This window comes from Lathyrus oleraceus, chromosome 3, assembly GCF_024323335.1.
Source record: "Lathyrus oleraceus cultivar Zhongwan6 chromosome 3, CAAS_Psat_ZW6_1.0, whole genome shotgun sequence".
NCBI lineage: Eukaryota > Viridiplantae > Streptophyta > Magnoliopsida > Fabales > Fabaceae > Lathyrus > Lathyrus oleraceus.
Window position 1 is genome coordinate 90,403,290 of NC_066581.1, and position 8,261 is coordinate 90,411,550.

Consider the following 8,261-nt stretch of genomic DNA (forward strand, 5'->3'; position numbering starts at 1 on the left):
ATACTATCACGATCGCTACTGCCTCGCTTAGCGAGGTGCTAGCGAAGCTTCGCTACATATTCTCTTAGCGAGGTGCTAGCGAATGCCTGCGAGTTTTGGTTTCTTTCTTGATAACATTACGATTTTGGAAACCCCAAACCCTATGGTATCCATCTCAAAAATTAAGTTATTAAACAATCAAGGCATTATTTCACACATTCATGCATATCTAAACCCGCGTGCGACACCTAACGATACTCACTCTTCCAAATTCACCCATAGTGCCTCATACATTTAGAGATTTCAAATTGAAAGCGTAAAGTAAGGGGAATAAGGTAAACCTGATTGGAGAGATCGAATGAAATTGAATTGCACCGTTGGGTTTGCAGAACAATCTTAGGGTTTATATGAGATGGAATTGGTTTTGTGTAGATGAGTTCCCTTCAGTGTGTATGGAGGCTGCTCTGAATCAATTAGCTCTTCTCTCTCTCTAGGGTTTTTTCCAAATTCTCCTTTTTTCCTTCTGAACTTTTAGAATTTATAACTTGATTTTAGTGGCTTTGTGGGCTCAAATGAGAGAGGTCCAAGTCCAAGATTTTCTGTTATATTTTTAAAACGCGTGATCTTCGCCTAGCTAAGAACTTGCTCTCCTAGCGAGCATGACAGTTCAGATTCGCTAAGCGAACCACGCTGCTCGCCTAGCGAGCATGACAACTCAGGAACATACTTTTGCTCCTTCAAGATTAATATGTTAAATGATGCATAGACCCCATTTGAACATGTTGGAAGTAACGCAAATCATTCCCTTGTGTTGACTGATCACCCAGATAGAACCCGTAAAGTGTCTTGGACGATATTCAAGTTTCTTGGAGCTAATTCTGATTGACATGATGAAATGCAATATGAAATGTTAAATGACCTAAAAATGAATGCATGAATGAGGGGTTCAACTATGAGGTGCTACAGAAGTGAAATGGATGTGTAATTTGCCTTGCCATTGCTTGTGCATGAAGATTCCAATGGAATTTCATAATTGGTCACAAATGTTCCCCTCTTCGAAAGTCATACATAGAAAATCCAAACATAGGCATGTGAGTAATGGTTGGAAAGGTCTTGACATAAGGAACAAAAGCTATGTTGGACAAAAATCCATTTGGATTTTAGAAAATTATGAAAATTGGTCATGAAGTTTGAGGTACAAAACATGCCTTTGAAAAATTTGTCAAAAGTGACCAACTTCAAGCCCTTATGTTTCAATGATGAAAGCCTAAAATGGAAAAATATTCAACATAAAAGTTGTATATCTTTTCAAGATTGTCAATTTAGACTTATATTTGGCATCATTTTGATTTTTTATAAGAAAGTTATGGGCACTTGAAGTTGGACTTTTTCAAGATTCAATGGTTTTGGTCCAAAGTGACCTATAATGTTTTGTATTATCACATGTGTTTCTTTTAGGATTATGAAATTTTGTCCAACATAACATTTTAATTAGACATATTAATATTTCCAATTCAATTGATCTCACCTCAAAATCATAAAAAATTAAAGAGTTAGGTCCTTGGGAAGTTGACCCAAAGTTAGGGTTTCAGTCAAAATGACCTATAATGTTTTGAAATGACTGATGACTTTCCAAGTTTTAAATGGATTTTTGATGAAGGCTAAAGTTGTTCATATGGTTCTTAAGAACATTTTTTCTCTTGGGGTCATATTCATTTGACAAACACATCAAAAGTTAGGTCTCAGTGGATTTCAATTTGGTTAGATGACTTGACTGGTCAACTTCTCAAGGCCAAACTTCAAATCTTTATGAATGAATGATTGAGGATGCTCACATAGGCTCATATATGCATAAAATAGTGAATTAAAGAACTTCCCTTGATTGAATTTTATCATGGGTTGAGGTTGCTTCATGAGCAAGGCACCGTCATTGCACAGTTGAATTAGGGTTTCCTTGGGAACCAATCCTCAAACCCTTTGGTTTATCTTGATCAAATTGGAAAATTGATATACTTGTAAGACATATATGATGATTGAGAGCTTTGTGAACTATTTTTATGCTTGCTTTCATCTTCAACTAGCCACTTCATTGAGCATAGGGGCCTCCTAGGAGCAAGGGATCTCATGATTGCTTGAGCTTCAAAACAAAACAAGTTAGTGACATATTTTTGTGCTTTTGGTTAGTAAAAAAAATTAAGAAAAGCAATAATATACAATTCAAACATGCTTGGTGGTCTCAAACCAACTCACACAAGTCCCACCCTAGGGTTAAGGAGCCAAGATGCTATGATCCTTGAGGAAAATGAAATGAGCAATGATATGATGCCATGAGGGATCTTAGGGTAAAAATTAGGGTCTTACACACATGTCCATATGGTATCTTTGCTTACATAAGGATCCCATTTGAGTTGTGCATTGCACCCGCTACATTTCAAAGGTGTATGACATCCATTTTCGCTAACATGTTTGAAAAGCATCTGGAAGTATTCATGGATGATTTTTCTATTTTAGGGTCTTTTTTGGATAATTGTTTAGCTAACTTATCTCTTGTTTTAGAAAGATGCCAGTAAATTAACCTGATTCTTAATTGGGAGAAATGTCATTTCATGGTGCGTGAATGCATAGTCTTAGGGCACAAAATTTCCCAGAGGGGAATAGAAGTTGACAAAGCAAAAATGGAGGTAATATCAAATCCCCCACGTCCCATGAATGAGAAAGGCATCAGAAGTTTCTTGGGACATGCATGTTTTTACCGCAGGTTCATAAGAGATTTCTCTAAAATAGCCAAACCATTGACTAGTTTGCTTGTGAAAGACAAGTCTTTCGTGTTTGATAAAGAATGTGTCGATGCTTTTGAAACATTGAAGATTAAGTTAGTGTCAGCAACAATAGTGATTGCCCCCGATTGGTCTCTATCATTCAAAATCATGTGTGATGTCAGTGACATTGCAATAGGGGCAATATTAGGACAGCGAAGAGATAAGTTGTTACATGTGATTTATTATGCTAGTCATGTTTTAAATCCTACTCAGATGAATTATGCAACTACCATGAAGGAGTTGCTAGCAGTGGTTTACTGACCATGCTGCTTTGAAGTATTTGTTTGCTAAGCAGGAATCAAAGCCAAGGCTTTTGCGATGGATCCCACTCCTTTAGGAGTTTGATCTGGAAATTCAGGACAAAAAGGGATGTGAAAACGTTGGTGCTGATCACTTATCCCAGATGTCCCTGATTGAAGAGACAGAAGAGAAACGTCCTATTAAGGATGAGTTTGCTGATGAACGGCTCTCAGCTATTACTGGTATCCCATGGTTCACAGACTATGAAAATTATTTGGTAGGTGGTTCGCAGACTATGTGAATTATTTGTTGATCGATATATGATTATGAATTAGGTTGGACCGCCTTTGGTAATGCTTTCATGAGAATATTTTATAGTAGATATCACATGGAACTAGGGATACCCTATAGAAACCAGATTGTTCTTGATATAAAAAGGCTTAATTTCATTAGTAAATTTCTATGGACATGGAGATTATGGATGAGTGATTAAAGGTTTTATCACTAAGACATTAAGAGAAAACAACCTTAAGAACTGGTAGTAATTAATTGATATTTGTTATTGCAATATTGACTCAGAGTTGTTATAGAAATAAATCACATACCTTCCCTAGCATATTAATCATATTTGTCAATTGGTCAGTGCGCCATTTACTCGTTTCGCAATTATTTTCATAATTTAGCAAAACAATTCCATAATATTAGTTTTTGTTTAATCGAACAACAATTAGAACTCAATATTTATAAGCAGTCCTTGAGATCGACATTCGAGGAACTTTCCTCATTATTACTACAGAGGAAAAATAATACACTTGCTATTTTTCCGATCATACGCCTTTGATGAAAAGTTGATTATCCACTACTTTCAAGATAGCCTGTGTAAGGTATCTCTGAATTAGTACATGTAGTTCGAGCGGGCTTACATTCGTACCTTGGAAGACCTTGCCAATGCTTTCTAAAATCAATACAAGTAAAGCTTAGACATGGCTCGAAACCATATGCAATTGCAAAATCTGGCCCAAAAGAATCAAGAATCTTTCAAGGAATACGCACAAAGGTGGAGGAAAATGGCATCTCGTGTGCAACCCCCACTCCATGAAAGGTAATTGGTAGACCTAATCATGGTCACCCTGCCAAGTCAGTATTATGAAAGAATGTTAGGGAGTGTATCATCTGGATTCTATGATCTAGTGATCATCGGAAAAAGAATTGAAGATGATCTGAAGAGTGGAAAGATTCAAGGGGCATCTGGTGGCTAAGTAAGCACCAAGAGGTTCTCAAACTTTAATTCAAACAAGAAAGAAGGTGATGCTAATGCAATAATGGGCCCCTAACAAGCACTTTTATCTCAGGTGCCTAACTACCCTTATCCATATGTATCAGCTATAGCTCCGAGTCGGTATCCACCACAAGGATTCCCGGTACGTCCACCACAAGGGTTCCCAGTGCCTCCCCCTCAACAACCTCTGGCGATGACTCTAAAAATCATCTTCAATAATAAAATGTATATCCACCAAGGAATCAGCCTAGGCCGAAAAATATTTATGAAAGGAAGACTCCACAATTCGATCCACTTCCTGTGCCATACAGTCAAATCCTACCATACTATAAGACCCCAATTTTGACCCTAAGATCCCTCATGTTATCTCATCATATGCATTGGCTTTGGGATCACACTTTGGCATCCTTCTTACCCCTTATTCATTAGGTTTGCATTAGGAGAGATCACCAAGCACATTTGATTGTATTATAATTTATTTATTTCTTTTTTTACTAACCCAAATACCAAAGATATGTTTATGTATAGCTTTGTTTCTTTTGTAGGTAGTGTGTGCATCCACCAATGTCTCACTAATCTCACAACTAGGGTTTGGGACCCTCAATGCAAGGAGTTGAATCAAGATATGGTTCACAATGGTTCTAGACATCATATATGGATCCCCATATTCTTCATTTATCATTTGGATCAAGAAATCATCAAGAGTTTGAAGCTAGTTTGCCATGGAAACCCTAATTCATATGGGTATCTTGTGTGACTTCCTCAACAAGTTTCTTTAAAATTTGGTCCAATACATCAAGGGATACCTCATTTCACATCATATTATTCATATATGATCCTCCATGAGTCCAAAAGATCAATATAACTTCAAGTTTTCAAGTTGGTTCCAAGAGGTTGACCAGAGAAAGTCAACTAGTCAAAACTGGGCTTCCCTAGACCCTATCTCCTACTATTTTTTCCATATGAAAATGATTCTAAGATCAAAGTTACTCCTCATGACATTAAAAACAACTTTCATGTTAACATAAAGAGCTAGTTTTTCCTGGAAATTCATTTTTTATGGTGAAAGATTATATGTCATTTTGTATGTGCCCTAGTTAGGAGGTCAACTTCCATGGACCATAACTTGCTCAATATTTATGAAATGAAGGATATCCAAGTTTCATGATAAATTTCAAGGTGTCCTATAAAAGTTTTATTCTTTGAGAAATGTTAAATTCAACATGCAAGGGCATGTTCCAAAAGGAAACATTATAGGTCATTTTAGGCCATTACCATTGAACAAGCAATTTTCCTCAACTTCTAAAATGTATAACTCCCTCATGCCAAATCCAAATGAAGTCAAATTTGTTACCAAATTGAGTAGGGATGAAATAGCTACAACTTTTATGAAGGAACCGTTTCGATTTGAAACTCATAGGAAAAGATATTCAAGGTGGAAGAAATGGTCATTTGATTTGGTACTTAGAAAAAATTCAATTATGTTTGATTTCTCAAACTTCCACCTCAAAGTTCATCATGATCCAAGATTCAAATGGAAAATTATTCAACATCAAAGTTGTTTGCCTTGATGCCACCTTTCCAAAAAGTCTAAGATCACTTCATTTGGATTAGGGACTTGCGCATGGTTCCTTTCATAGGTTTGTTTTGGCAATATTTGAATTCATTTGTCCATTCCCTTTTGCATGCATACATGTTATTGATTCAAAATCCATTATGCATGATTTGGAGCAAGAATACATCATTAATTGGGCCTAAGTCACTGCCCATGCATCCATGCACTAAACTTGCTAATTTTTGCAAATTTTCAAATAGGTATAGAAAGCATTTCCCTTGCCTATTTAAACAACTGCATTGCATCAAAACTTAACACACACCTTACCCAAGCTTTGCCAAGTGATCCCAAAACCTTACACCATAGAATTCCTTGAAGGTTTTTTTGAAATCGAGTTTGAATTTCACCTTCTGTTTTTAGATTCAAACTCCAAGGGTTCATTGCCTTTTTCATCTCAATTGGTAACTGCAAGCAAGAGGAGGAAGAACCAAGCAAATTCAGATCAGGATCAAGCCAGGTTCATGCTACCTGAAGGTGATTTTTCAGGAACTTTGAGCTTTCGATTCTCTCTCATTTATCCACTATTCTCTTTGATTTTTGGTTGGTTGAAGTCCTACCAATGCAGGAAACAAGATTGAGTTGCTTTGAGGTCAAATCAAAGAAACTCAGATCATGAACCTCAAATTTCAAATCCATGTATCTTTCAATATATTTGGAATTAGATAAATTGGAGGTCAAATTCGAGCTCCTGAGCATTTTTCCTTTAAAATTATGTCCTTACTTTTTATTTTTGAGGTGGTTTGTGTTGGACCAGTCCGTTGAGGTCCAATAGAGAAGATGACCAGAGCTAGGGCTCCGGTGGCGTGGTGGCATTGCCCATACCATCTGATCATGTATCCACGTTCTAATCCTGGCCCTTGCTTTTGAATACCACATGTGTGATGCAGTTTACTGAGGTGTTTGATGGAAACGTGTGGTTGGCCATTAGATCTGCCACCTCAATTAATGAGGGAGATCTGATGGCCCTTGATTTTTGATATTTTCTGATTTTTCATTTAATTGCCTTATTTTGTTTAATTCATAATAAATCCATTTTTATTCCAAAAAATATGGGACTTTCACCAAAAATCTTTAAATATTTTTCTCTTCCACATTCTGAATTAAAATTAATTTTTGGATTAATTTAGGCATTTTTCATGATTTAAATGTTTTTATGCATATTTTTATTTGTTTAAAAATACTTCTGACTTTTTACAAAATCTTTAAAAAAATTGTCAAAGGTCCTTTGACCTTGTTTAACCTAGGATAAATCCCTTGGCCATTTATTTGGTGTTTTGAAGGGATTTGAGATTTTGTCCAAATTAAACTTCAAGGAAACTAAGGTCTTATTTGCAAATATTTTCAGACCATGGATTGTGGACGAAGGAACATTAAGAAGTACAGTTTCAGATATCCTGATTTGAAGAGCTAAGGAAGTTGTCATCTTTTGTATTAGATCCCTTGGACTTTAAGCAACGTCATGGGAAACTCTTGTCTGTGTTATCTACAGATGTGGTTGAAGGACTTCTGAGTGTTTTTGTTCAGTTTTATGACCCTCTTTACCGGTGCTTCACTTTTCCAGATTATCAACTTGCGCCCACGTTGGAGAAGTATGCCCATATCTTGGGTATGCCTGTGTCTAACAAGGTACCTTTCAGTGAATTAGAGGAGATCCTGAGATCTCATGTCATAGTCGAAGCTCTTCATCTAAAGATATCTGAGATTGATGCTTATTTGGTGAAGAAAGGAGGAATTCACGGGTTGACTTATGAGTTTCTCATTGGTAAGACTACCGTTTTTTCTCAAGCCGGTAGCATGGAGGATTTTGAGGCTATATTGATACTGCTCATCTATGGCTTAGCTTTGTTCCCTGATATTTATGGTTTTGTTGATGTTAACGCCATTAGAATTTTCTTGATTGGAATTCACGTTCTGAGTCTATTGGGTGACATGTATTTCTCTTTGCATTTGAGGAATTATAAAGGTGGTGGGACTATTGTGTGATGTGTACCTCTTCTGCACAAGTGGTTTATTTTGCACTTGCCTCAGACACCTGCTTTCGTGGAGAACCAACAACATCTACGGTGGTCCTAGAGACCTAGGTCTCTCACTAATGATGATATTATTTGGTATGATTCTACATTGGGTAGCTTGTACATTATTGACAGTTATGGCGAGTTCTCTAATGTGCCTCGCATTGATACACAAGAAAGAATCAACTACAACCCGACATTGGCCTGTCGTCAATTTGGGTTCCCCTTGAGAGATAAACCTAATAACACTCAGTTAGAAGGTCTATTTTATCAAGAGTGTAAAGATCCCAAACATTTGAAGAAAAGGAAGATACATG